At 44.4% G+C, this 14358-nt stretch overlaps 1 pseudogene; it reads left to right on the top strand.

The window, feature by feature from the left end:
* Positions 1–729, top strand: part of LOC134644554 (integrin beta-2-like) — a 79643-nt pseudogene extending 78914 nt beyond the window's left edge.
* The last annotated feature ends 13629 nt before the right edge of the window (positions 730–14358 follow it).

Genomic DNA, 14358 nt, shown 5'->3' with positions numbered 1-14358 from the left:
TGTGTTTTTCTAGTCAGTTTAATTCATGTATCTTTGCGCTGAGCTGTGGATTCAAACTGTCTCGCCCCTGATTCTCTCCAAAAATAATTTCACATGTGACAATTTGTATGTGTGTGTTTTCTATTCATTTATGTAATTATTAGTTTATTTATTTCTTTATCTCTCTTTTTTATTTATTTATTTAATTTATTTATTTATTTATTTTTACCTTTCTGTTGCGATGCTCTGGACCCTTCTCAACGTCCACAAGTTCAGCCTCAATTTTCAACCCAATTTTCCTATACTCTCACTTTAACACATCCAGCCTTCACCTCTCACCGGTCCTCTTCCCTCTTCTCACAGTTGCCTGTGTGTCCTCACAAATCTCCAGCAAACACAGGCCCAAATCAGCTGTTTCTTCTTCTCTGTTCATTCTCTCTTCCTCTTTTCAGTCTTTTCTTGGCGCTTAACTCCCAGCATGGCAAATATGAACCTCAGACAGTCCCATCCAGTGCTTTCACACAGTCATGTCACTGGTACACTTTCCAGCTTGTGATTGTGAGCGCATGTTTCCATCCACAATGGTATTCATACATGCTGCTGGACCCTTCAGTGTTTTAGGTCAGTCCTGCTGTCTTTTGCCTGCTGTTCATTCTTCAAGTCCACGGTGTTGTTCTGTTTCTTCTTCTCTGTTCATTCTTCTGTCTTCAGGAAGAGATTGACCGTCCTTTAAGCTTCTTCTCAGGATAAGAGCAGGATGAGAGGTGAACCTGTAAAATTTCAGCCAAAACCTGGCCTGTTTGTCGTCCTAATTATGTTAATCTATCATTTTGCCGCTGTACTTATCCACCAGGTTGAGCCAAGTCCATGGGCACCTATATTAACACACTAAGACACTTATTTAATATCATTTTCCTTAGTGGTTATTAACACTTTCATTCTCTAATTCTTCTTTTTACATTTTTAAGACGTCTCTCTCTCACTCGTTGCACACACATCAGGCAATTTCCTGCAAACTGCCTGCAAACATTTCACTTCCTGTCACAGATACACACACCCACACGGCGGTTTTCACACACACACTCTTCACTTCACTGCATTTCATCAGTTTCTACAGCCTAATCGAACTCTTCTTTTATGTTCACACTCTATATACTGTATCTTCTGTGATTCTCCTCACTTTTAACATAAAAACTGCACCCTCAGCCATGCACACAAACTGGACAACATCATGCAGTTATATAGTCAGCACTTTACACTTGCAGCAATAGACAATAAACAGACAACCCAGGTACAAATACAACAAGAAGAAAATAAGACAAACACACAAATGACTAAAAAAATAAATGAATTAAAAAAAATTAAATAACATTTTTTGGGGAAAAAAAAAATAAAAAAAAAGAAGAAGAAGAAGAAGGGGGAGGACTTACTGAGTAATGCTGGAAGTCGGGTTCGCAACCTGGAGGCTGAAAAGTATTTCAGGAATCGCCCCCACACCTTGTAAAACTTACCGCTGTTATTACTAATCGCATATCGGATCTTTTCAAGGCTCAGATAGTACATAAGGTCCCTCAGCCATTGAGTCTGGGTGGGCAAAGGGGCACCCCTCCATCTTAGTAGGATTGCTCATCTAGCTACAAGGGAGGCGAAGGAGAGCATGCAACACTGTGACGAGGTCAACTGTGCATCAGCCTCTCCAGTTGTGCCAAAAAGCGCAACTAATGGATTAGGATCCATATGGTGTCCAAGAATTAGGGACAAGGTTTGAAATATATCTCTCCAGAATCCTTCAAGGCTAGGGCACACCCAGAACATGTGGATAAGGGAAGCCTCCGCACTCCCACACTTATCACAAGTGGGGTCAACATTCGGATACATATGAGATAGTTTGACTTTGGAGAGATGGAACCTATGCACAACCTTAAATTGTAAAAGACAGTGGCGGGCACATAGGGATGCAGAGTTAACTAACTTGAGTATTAAGTCCCATGTATCCATAGACAATGACTGATTTAAATCTCGTTCCCAGGCCGTTTTAATCCGATCTATCGAAGAACCGTTCATGCTCACCAGCCTGTCATAGATAAGAGAGATAAACCCTTTACGTGTTGGAACTAGGGTAAGGAGCATATGCCCTGGGCTTGCAGCTGGTGCTACCGGGAAGTTTGGAATCTGAGATTGGAGGAAATGTCTGGTCTGCAGATATCTGAAAAGATGTGTACGTGGGAGATTGCATCTTTTGCTCAGCTTTCTGAAAAGTTCAAAGGTATTGTCAGAAAACAGATCATTGAAACATGTCCCTGTCATGCCAATCTCGAAATATAGGATCAGATAATGATGGCTGAAAAAAAGGGTTAGAAAAAACTGGACTCAGAAGGGAGAAGCCTGTAAATCCAAAATGCTTCCTCATCTGAGCCCACACTCTCACCGTGTGCCAGACAACTGGATTATCAATTGTCTTGTTTGGGGGAAGGGGGAGTGAAGATCCAATCAGGGCCAGGACAGAAGAGCCTGTAGTTGAGTTCAACTCCATGAGCACCCAGGACGGACAATTACCTTTGTTTTGGAAGTACAGCCAAGAAATACTGTAGCGCATATTTGCTGCCCAATAGTAATATCGAAAGTTAGGCAGTGCCAGGCCTCCACGACTCTTGGGTTTTTGGAGTTGAGCCTTGTTCAATTGAGGGCGTTTACCTCTCCATATATAAGATGAGATAATTGAGTCCAAGGAACCAAAGAAGGATTTGGGGATAAATACTGGTAACAATTGGAAGAGATACAAAAATTTAGGAAGTATATTCATTTTGATTGAGTTGATTCTTCCCACCAAAGAGGTGGAGAGAGGGGAGCACTGTGCCAGATGTTTTTTTGTATTATTTAACAGAGGAAAAAGGTTAGCTTTGAAAAGACAATTATGCTTCCTTGTAATTATTACACCTAGATATGTAAATTGATTTCCTGCTATTTTAAAGGGGAGGGTAGTATAGTCATACACTGGTGCAACTCCATCCACAGGAAACAACTCACTTTTATATAGGTTGAGCTTGTATCCTGAAAACTGGCCAAATTGGCGAAGTATGGATGGCATTGCAGGTATAGATATTTTGGGGTTTGAGATAAAGATTAAGAGATCATCTGCATACAAGGATACTTTGTGTTCAACACCCTTCCTCCAGATCCCATCGATCTCCCCACAGCTGCGGAGTGCAATGGCAAGTGGCTCTATAGCCAGAAAAGAAAAGAAGTGGGCTTAAGGGGCATCCCTGATGGGTTCCTCGTTGGAGGTTGAAAGGCTGCGAGTGTATGGAATCAATTCAATTCAATTCAATTCAAATATTTATTGTCATTGTCAGAAAAACAATGAAATTGCGTTTGGAGCTTCCATACACCCGTGAATAAAATAATGATAAGTAAATATGACTCCAGTGCAATAAAACAGTCCTTAGCAACAACATACAACATGACAAGTAATATTTAGAAGTTGGATGTGGTTATTGTCCGTGAGAGAGAGGGGACAAAGAGTTCAGAAGCCTCACAGCCTGTGGATACAGGCTGTTGGCCAATCTGGATGTTCTGGCCTGTATGGACCTGTACCTTCTCCCTAAGGGCAGCAGATGGAAAAGGTGGCGCGCAGGATGATATTGGTCCCGCAGGATACTGTGCACCCTCCTCAAACAGCGAGTGCGGAAGATATTACTAATCTCTGGCAGAGTTGTTCCAATAATTCTGCCAGCTTCTTTCACCACCCGCTGTAGTGCTTGCTGATCGGCCTTGGTGCAGCTGGGGAACCACACTAGCAATCCATACATCAGAACGCTGCTAATGGCACAATTATAAAAGTTCAGCATCAGAGGTCTGGGAATGTGTGCACTCCGCAGTCTCCTCAGGTAGTAGAGGCGCTGTTGGGCCTTCTGTGCAGCTAAGGTAGTATGGTTGCCCCAGGACAGGTCCTCGGTCACCGTTACCCCCAAGAATTTAAAACTGCTCACCCTCTCCACCTCCCCACCGCCAATAAAGAGAGGCAGATGGTTGCTGTGACCCTTCCTCCGGAAGTCCACAATGATCTCCTTGGTCTTTTTGGCATTCAAGACCAAGTTATTTTCGTGGCACCATGACTCTAGTTGTTGCACCTCTGTCCTGTAATTTGTCTCATCATTGTCAGATATAAGTCCGAGCACTGTAGTGTCATCGGCAAACTTAACTATGAGATTGGACGCACAGGAGGAAATGCAGTCATAAGTAAAGAGAGTGTATAACAGAGGGCTCAGGACACACCCCTGAGGGGCACCGGTGTTGGCCACAAGAGGTGTTCTTACCCACTCTGACACTCTGTCTACGGTTAGTAAGGAAGTCTGTAATCCAGTTGCACAGAGAGGAATTAAGACCCAGTTGGTGAAGTTTGGGACGGAGTCTGTATGGCCGGATGGTATTAAAAGCCGAGCTGTAATCCACAAAGAGGAGCCGTGCATAGGTGTTCCTGTTTTCCAAGTGCTCCAATAGTGTGTGCAGCACTATGGCGATCGCATCCTCGGTTGACCGATTCTTTTTTTTTTTTTTTTTATTTTTTTTTTTTTTTTACCGATTCTTCCTGTATGCAAACTGGTGCGAGTCCAGAGGTGGTGGACAAGCAGCTTTAATATGTTTAATAACCAGTCTCTCCAGACACTTAGCGGGAATGGGAGTGAGTGCCACAGGTCTGAAATCGTTCAGACATGAGACATTTAACTGCTTTGGGATGGGAACAATGATTGCCGCTTTAAAACAGGATGGTACCAGTGAACAGGACAACGAGGTGTTATATATAGAGATGAAGACGTCTGCCAGGTCCGCAGCACAGTCTTTTAACACCCGGCCCAATACTCCATCTGGCCCGGCCGCCTTCCTGGTGTTAATGCTCCGGAACACACGCCTCAGCTCGTGAGTGCTCAGGACTGGAGCAGGGTCAGTTGAGGGGAGAGGGGGCAGGACAGGGTCGGTGTTCTCCCTATCAAAACGGGCATAAAAGAAATTTAAATCCTCAGCCAGAGTAGGACTATCGGCTGAGGATGATGGTGTTCTCTTTTTGTAGTCCGTGATAGCCCTGATGCCCTCCCAAACCTGCCTTGGGTTTGTGTTGTTCTCAAACCTGGCCTCGATACGCCTCCTATGCTGTTGTTTGGCGGTCTTAATGCCTCTTCTCAAGTTGGCCCTGGCAGCACTATATGCCTCCTGGTCTCCAGATTTAAAAGCGTTGTTCCTCGTTCGAATGAGTTGTTGGACTCCGTGTGTCATCCAGGGTGGATTATTAGGGAACACACGGAGTCGTTTCCAAGTTGTTACATTATCCACACAGAAACAGATGTAGTCCAAAACAGTGGAGGTGTAACTGTCCAGTGCAGTACGATTGTCGGTGTCCTTCACCTTGAATACATCCCAGTCTGTGCAATGGAAACAATCCTGAAGCATCGGGGTAGCATCCTCCGGCCATGTTCTCATAGTTTTAATTGTAATCCCAGTACTCTTGATTTTTTGTGTGTATATTGGGTGTAGCAGAAGGGAGAGATGGTCTGACAGACCCAGGTGGGGATAAACCTGGGCTCTGTATGCATTCGCCATGTTGGTGTACACCTGGTCTAGCGTTCTATCTCCTCTGGTAGCACACTTCACATTTCGGTGGAAATTATGAAGTACAGATTTCAAGTCCGCATGGTTAAAATCCCCGGCCGCAATAAAAACGCTGTCCGGATGTGCTACCAGGCTGTTATTGATGCTGCAGCTCAACTGTGCTAACGCTAGCTTAGCATTAGCGTCTGGTGGAATATAAACAGCACAGATGTAAACGGCAGAAAATTCCCGAGGGAGATAGAATGGATGGCACTTTAACACCAACAATTCCACCTCTGTACTGCACAGTTTTTCCAATACCGTGACATTCGTGCACCAAAAGTTGTTAATGTAGATGCACAGCCCTCCGCCGATCTTCTTACCCGAGTCCGCAGACCTATCGGCTCGATAGGCGGTGCGGCCTGTTAGATCAATAGCCGCATCGGGAATGGCGCTGTCCAGCCAGGTTTCCGTGAAGATCATGCACGAACAATTATTAAAAGTCTGTCGAGTGGCGATCTGCAGTCGTATTTCATCCAGTTTGTAACGGATTGAACGGGCATTGGAGAGGAATATGGTCGGGATTGGTGGTTTAAACGGACTAGTCCTCAGCCGTGCCCGCAGACCTCCCCGCCTGCCTCTCTTCTGCCTCCGCTCGCAGCGTCTCCTCCTACAGTTTGCTGTTACGGGTAGCCCCGTAGGTTGCTTAACGATCTCCGGAGGGATGAGATACTCGGATGTTAATTGAAGATCTCCACGGCTTAATTGTAGTAGATCGTCTCTGTTGTATTGAAGTAACTCTAGACTGTGTGAGATAATACCCAGTACCACCAATAGTGCAAAAAGGTAGGAGCTCCGGGCCGCTGCGTCCGTGCGCGCCGCCATCTTTCTTGCCGTAGACTGGAAATTAGTAAATTAGTAATTAGTAATTAGTAAAAACTGAAGTGTTAGGAAACACGTATATAATAACCTTATCCATGAAATAAATTTTGATCCAAAATTGAATTTATCTAGAACTGTGAATAAGTATTTCCACTCGACCCGATCAAATGCCTTCTCCACATCTAAGGAGAGAATGCACTCAGGACTCTGACCGGAAAGGGTGTATAATATATCCAATATTCGTCAGATATTGGAATAAGAGGAACGATTCTTAATGAAGCCTGTTTGATCTTCGGATATAACTGACGGCAAAATATTTTCCAGTCTACGTGCCAAAACTTTGGCCAAAATTTTAGCATCGACATTTAATAGAGAGATTGGCCTGTAGGATGAGCATTCCACAGGATCCTTACATTTCTTTGGGACAAGAGCAATACTTGCCTCGTAAAAGGATGGCGGAAGTTTACCACACTTGCATGAATCGGAGAGGGTTAGATGTAGTTGGGGTAAAAGCAAGGGTGAAAATGCTTTGAAAAATTCTACGGGAAAGCCGTTAGGACCAGGGGATTTTCCAGGCTGCAGTGAAGAAATGGCTGCACCCAGCTCCTCTGGCGTGATGGGTTCATCTAATCTGTATTTACTATCAGAGGAAAGCATAGGTACATTCAAAGTCTTTAGAAAGTTATCCATTAAGGTGCTTTCCTGCTATGAATATAAAACAAACTCTTACTCTTCAGGAGCTGACGTTCAATTGAGTGTGTTGAGAGGAGATCGAATTTAGTCTGAAGCTCCACGCACTTATTGTATAGATCTGGGCTTTTTACCTTAGCATAGAGCTGGTCTACTTCTTTGATTCGGTTGACTAAATCGAGTCGTTCTATACGGGCCTTTTTCTTCATATTAGCAGTATAAGAAATAACTTGTCCCCTGAGAAAGGCTTTTAGTGTATCCCAAATTATTAAGCTAGAAGTTTCTCCTGTGGCATTTGTTTTAAGAAACAAGGTTATTTGTTCTTTCATGAATTCCAGGAAGTTTACATCTGCCAGGAGAGTCGAATTAAAACGCCAGTGTCGTCTGGGTTGAGGGATGTCTGGGAAACTCATTGATAGCACAACAGGGGCGTGGTCTGATATTACTATGGTCTGGTATTCACAGGATTGGACCCATGGAGTCAGCTCATTATGAATAAGAAAATAATCGATCCTAGAATAAGTGTGGTGTACCTGTGAAAAAAAAGAGTACCCTCTTCTGTGGGGGTGTAAGCAGCGCCAAACATCAGAGACACCACAGTTAGATAAAAAGGATTGAATGAAAAGAGCAGATTTACTGACAGTGCAGGGACTCGGGAGGATCGGTCTAACACAGGGTCCAGCCAGCAGTTGAGGTCACCACCAAGTATGAGAGAATATGAGCTCAGATCAGGCAGCAATGAGAAAGCACGCTGGAAGAAATCTACATTATCAATATTGGGGGCATATATGTTGGCCAACACTACTTTTGTATTTTAAAGCTTACCCGACACAAAAACGTACCGGCCACTCGTATCAGAAATTACATTATGTTTCTCAAAGGGAATATTTTGGTCAATTAGAATAGAAACGCCTCTGGCCTTAGCCTGAAAGGTGGAATGAAAATGCTGCCCTGCCCATCGGGACATAAGACGAGAGTTATCCAAATCACGGAAGTGTGTTTCTTGTAGAAAGACAACAGCTGCTTTAAACTGCTTTATGTGTAAGAGCACCTTTCTTCTTTTCACAGGGTGGTTTAAGCCTTTGACATTCCAGCTTACAAAGTTTAAGCGACTACCCATAGTCCTGCACTAAAAATGTAAGAAAACAAGTGCGGCTGAAAACAGAGTACGAGAAAGAAGACAAATAAGAGACTAAAAGAGACATACAACTACCCCGGCTCTGAAGGGTGTCACCCCCCTCCCCCCACTCCCCATCCACCCCCCCACCCACAAGACAGCTGCTAAGGAAAAAAGCAGCAAGCTCTCCAAAACACACATTGTGTACCCTCCAGAATAGCCTCCCTGCTTGTAAATAGCAGAGGAGAAGAGAAAGAAAAAAGAAAAGAAAAGAAAAAGAAGAGGCGTCCGTGATGTCTGAATATGAACGAAAGTCCTTGCATATCCCAGGAGAGGAAGATAGTCAGGGCAATCTATTCACAGGGCTGTGAATAACATCAAGACCAGATAAGCAGGCTCTCAGGGTGATTCCGCTGTAGCGGGCAGGTCGTCCAAGTATCTCCTCGCTTCATCGGCCGAATGAAGCCAGCGTCTTGCGCTGTCAGGAGACGTGATGCGAAGTTGTGCAGGATACAGCAGAGCGGGCTTGAGACCTCGTTTATACAGCTCGGACATCACTTCACGGTACTCCGCTCGCTTGCTCAGAACTTCCAGGCAGTAGTCCTCCACCACGCGAATCTGCCGACCATGGTATTCTAGTTTCCCTCCTCGCCGGGCCTCTCGGATAAGAAGGTCCTTTACCTGGTACCGATGAAGGCGTATAATTACAGGGCGCGGTCTCTGTCCTGGGGCTGGCTTAGCGGCAGGTATACGGTGGGCTCTGTCGATCTCCGGGCGGGTCGGGAGCCTCTCCTTCCCGAAAACCTCGCAGAGCAAATCTGCAAAGAATTCTGTGGGACGCCCACCTTCAGCGCCCTCCTCGAGTCCCAGGATACGCAGGTTTTAGCGCCTACTACGGCTTTCTAAGTCCGTAACTTTAGCCAGAAGTTTAGTGTTAGATTCGCTGAGGTTGGAACAAATGTTCTCAAGTTCTCTAACCCGCTGGCTTAAGTCATCCGCTGCTAGCTCTAAAGATCCGAGCCGCTGGCCATGATCTTCTACTGCAGAGCGGACTTCATCAAACTTCGACTCCAGTAGGCTAAAAGATGTTTTGAAATCGCTGGCCAATGCCTCCCTATGCTGCTCCAGAAGGGAGGAGATGGCCGCCATGTTCAGCTTAGGTGCGTCGTCCTCCTTTTCTGCCGCTTTAGTGCGTTTTGAGGCCATGTTAGAACGAGCAAAAACCAATTTCGGAACCCGTAAAATAAAATGTACGCAGTTCAAAAGTTTTGTTGTGAATTGGCTGGTTTAGGAGTGGAAAAAGGTAGAAAAGTTAGCGGAGCAGTCTTCTCCTCTACCTACTACATCCCCCTAGCGACCGGAAGCCCCTATTTTATTTTTTAGAAGCGTCCAACACCCAAGCCCAGCTTTCACGGTCAAATAAGAGCATATATCGTCCCAGACAAAAAAAAGTAGTCCTTGACCACTAGCTATTAACGAGCATCCTCAGTGCCTGCGGGAGCCACCCGGACTGCAGATCTCAATACATATTGAAGTGGAGGCGTCACTCTCTGAACACTTGCACTTCTTAGAAGTCCAACTTCAGTCCTAAATTAATTTAAATAACTTTAAAAACACCACTGGGGACTCTAACACCCAGTTTACTGATGTCCAGGCCCAGCCTTCTGACCAAAAGGGACTTAAATCCCTGAAACACGTGCCCAATTCCCTACTCTAATCTCTTTTCTCTTGGCTGAGACAACACAATTAACATTACACACAACACATCAACTTTAAATACACAACACATCAACTTTAAAATTCACCCCAACATTAACAGCAATAAACTTTCAGCAAATATTCCCCAGACTTTACTTTTATTGTCACAAATTACCCAAAATCATCATGGACATATCACCAGAAATCTACTGAAAAGATTTTATAATTTAGTTTAATTTCACCACTACTGAGCCAATTTAACGGTGAAGATCAACAACTCGGCGAACAGATAATTTAGAATTCATCCAATATGCACCCTTTGCTTTTTTGAACAGACCGGTCTTCGGTTCGCCTCATTTCAGATCCCACCTTGGGCCACATTTGTTCTCGCCGTTGCAAAGGGAACCGGGCGGAAACACCAAATATTAAACCCGATTCTTTTATCCCCAGTATTGAACAGAGGAAACCTGACTCAGTGTGGTCAAAGCTCAAAAAATCATCTTTATTCTACATTTCCGGAAAAGGAGAGCTGCGGACGCTAGCAAACATCAACAGGTCTAAAAGCATCACAAGCCAAATATGTATATATATAGTTCTCTTATACGTCACACACAGTCACACACAGTTTCGATCAGAACAACTCTGCATTACACTCTGCCTAGTTTTACTTTCTGTCTACATCCTGTCAGCCTCTGACCTAGTTTATACTCATAGTTGGCCCTCTCCTAAACTGGAAGCAAACTATATTAAAAATAAGTGACAATAAGCACTAAATAGGCACTAAGAATATATATTTATTTCATAACAACACCAAATCCAGTTGTTGGTACTTCTTGGCTTGTGTAGCCACTAGGTAACAAAAGCTCAACACTGCACCTAGCATCCTGGAGCACTTCTGTTGTGTTTTGGAGTTTGTACGTGCTTTGTCTCTAGGTGCCACCTTAAATATACTTTTATTTATTCACGCCACATAAAATGTAATAAATAAATTATATAATACAAAAAACAACTATTTACATTTCAACTTTTAACTATTTAAATTTTCAGCTTTTTCCTTTTAAACAAATTTAAAGTGAAACATCTTGATGCATTCTCAATCATCCAGGAAAGTAAATCTCCAAAAGTTGATTCTGTTCATCTGGACGTAGCGTTTTGTGGGAGAAACGTTTTGTCACTCATCCAAGTGACTTCTTCAGTCTCAGCTGACTGCAGGTTTCCCCAAATCTTATAAACAGTACATTTGCATAATGACTGAAACCAGCCCACTGAAGGAACAATGGGCTGGGAGGTCAGTTCCTTAATCAAATTATGCAAATTCTCATGACCATTGATCAACAACCACTGACCAAAACCCACTGATCAAAGACCACTGATCAATAGCCCTGAGTACCATTCACAGAGCGCTGGGGAATGGCTGCAATCACAGCATTGTAAGATGGTGAAAGATGTACCCTTAAAATACGTAAATTTTCACCAGACCTGACGCGTGTGCAAAATTTCATGAGTTTTTGAGCATGTTTAAGCCCTCAAAAGGCCGATTCATTTGCCGTAATAATAATAATAATAAGAAGAAGAAGAAGAAGAAATAGAGCAGATACAATAGGGCCTTCGCACTTTTGTGCTCGGGCCCTAATAATAAACGGAGCAGATAGAATAGGGCCTTCGCACTCTCAGTGCTTGGGCCCTAATAATAATAATAATAAACGGAGCAGATACAATAGGGCCTTCGCACTCTCAGTGCTCGGGCCCTAATTAATGTCCACAGAAATATCAAGGGAAAATTGGCTCAGTAGCGCCACCTAGAAAAATGAAAAACGCGAGCCCCTGATGTGGGTATGACCTACATGTATGAAACTCGGAACACATATCTAACGTTCGGAGACGCACAAAAAAGTCTGTTATGGCCATGTCCTAAACCCAACAGGAAGTCCGCCATTTCGATGTGAATGTGACATTTTGACCCTAATTTTGCCATTTCCATGCCTCGAACTTTTGCGAACTCCTCCTTGGGATTTGGTCGTATAAGCTTCATCTTTGGTCAGTGTCAACTACACACCTGGGCCATGTTAAATTGCAGAGCTTTTGAGTTTTCACAATACGGTGAGGCCGTGGCGCCATGGCGAATGTCGATGACTCGCCATGAAAATCTTATTGCCTCTCATTCTGTCATACATTGTCCCATCTGGACCAAAGAGCACACATGTGATAAGGCTCCAACCCTGAACAGATTTCAACTGCCATATTTGACACCAGGGACAGCGCCACTTAGTGGCAACAGGAAATGTCATGTTTTACACTTTGGGGTACAGTATTGTGATGGGTGACATCTGCAGCCTCAAATTTCTCCAGGAAAGCCTTAAGGAGTTGGTCTTGGGTTACAGTGAAAACTGTGACTTTTCGCGAAAGGGTGTGACCCCAGCAGCATGGCGAACTTTGATGTCTCGCCATGAAGAAACAAATTAGTATAACTCAATGAAATTCAGACTGATCAGTAACAGACTTTACAGGCATGATGTCAGACCTGCCCTGAACAGATTGAGATGCCCATTGTCAGGAATATGCAGAGCGCCATCTAGTGGCAACAGGAAATGTCATGTCTTTCACTTTGTTGTACTGATTTTCACAGGTTCATCGTGGTCACCTCAAAAGCTGTGAATATCACCATCAGTCCCTCATGATGCTTCAGTGCGAAAATTGTGACTTTAAACTGAACGGCGCACCCTGGTGGCAACGCAGTTCACCATGAATAATGAAGTGGCTTTTGAGGGGCTTGGAAAGTTTAAAAAGTCTTGAAATTTGGCGCACACCTCCAATGTGACGAGCGCTATCTTGTTCTGTGATCATTTTCATTGAATAACGCAAAATGGCTCCGCAGCGCCCCCTACAAAATTTCAAAACAACAGCCCCTGCTCTGTGTTTTATCTATAAGTCTGAAACCTGGTAAGCTTATAGGAGATTTCAAGATGTACAAAAAAGTCTCTTGGAGCAATATCCCAAATCCAACAGGAAGTCAGCCATTTTAAAATTAATGCGTAATTTTGGCAACATTTTCCCCTCCTTTCAGGCCTCATACTTTGACGAACTCCTCTAAGGAATTTCATCAGATTGACCCGATCTCAAGCACGTGTAATCTAAAGACCTTTGTGATGTTAAATTGCGAAGCTTTTTACGTTCAGGGAAACGGGGTGGTCATGGCGGCACGTGGAGTTTCAATCACTCGCCAAAAAGCAGTAATCTGCTGTCACTCAAAAACACAATGTCCAATCTCTCCCAAAGGTCGCAGGCATGATGAGACTTGAGCTCGGAAATGTTTTTCATGCCATTTGACAGTAATGGTTAGAGCGCCACCTAGTGGGACGACTATAATCATGATTGAATGAGATGAAATGTTAGCTGGTGGTTAAATGCATGAATTCCATCAATGTGACATCAGATCGGACGTGCTGGTTGTAGGAGTTGGGCGTGGCTCGACGCGCCGGGGGTGCGAGGGCCCTCATAACGCTGCTTGCAGCTTTAATTTTATTTTATTTTCACTTGCTCCACACGGGACAGACATGACTGGGGGGAAGAAAAGGGAGAAAGAAAGAGATGTAGGGAAAGAAAAACAGTGGGGAAGAGGATCAGTGATAAAGGGCAAAAAACAACAAAACAAACAGACAAAAAATACAAATATCAATCACCTGGATCACCTGTTGAGAAAGAAAAAAGAGAAAACAAGCAAAAAAAGAGAGCAATATAATAAACAACATCATCGCGATGATCTATGTGAATATAACAGTAAATACTAAATATTGAATATTATTGTGCAGCACGTAAGATCGACAGCGCACAGTGTGCTTTGAGGTAGGAGCCAAAAAGGGTGTAGTTTGTGTGTGTGAGCACCCGTGTGTACACCTGTGAGCATGAGCGCGCTTGTATTTAAAAGGTTCCTTCATGTAATGATCTGCTGGAGGGTGTGGGGAGCCATAGCCCCGTCCTCCAAGGCATGAAGCAGGTATGGAGGAGATCCAGGCTCCAGACATCCCGAGGCCCTCAGAGCACAAGACACCAAGGAAGACCAACGGAGGGACAACCGTGCCACTCTCCCCGAAAGAGCTGAGGAGAGCCCCAGATGAGGGGTCACTCAGCAGCCGCGGAGCAGAAGCCAGGGGGGGTTGCAGTGACGTGCCCGTGAGCTCCGCCAGCAGCCAGCTGTGCCAGAGTGACCGAGCCCCAGGCCGAGGGCACCCCACCCCCGAAGGGGCCCAAGGGAGCTACAGGCCCCCCCCCCCAAAGGCAACAGAGAACGGGGGTGTGTGAAGACTCCAAGCCTCCCTCCGCCCGCTTATATGTAGTGTTGATGCATGTGTGTTCTAAGGTGCATTTAAAACCCAGGAGGGCATGGAGCTACCTGCCAGAGAGCAGCAGGT

Source organism: Pelmatolapia mariae, linkage group LG16_19, assembly GCF_036321145.2.
Source record: "Pelmatolapia mariae isolate MD_Pm_ZW linkage group LG16_19, Pm_UMD_F_2, whole genome shotgun sequence".
In the NCBI taxonomy this organism is placed as follows: Eukaryota; Metazoa; Chordata; class Actinopteri; order Cichliformes; family Cichlidae; genus Pelmatolapia; species Pelmatolapia mariae.
Note: the sequence above shows the minus strand (reverse complement) of the source record. Positions and strands in the feature narration are given on the sequence as shown.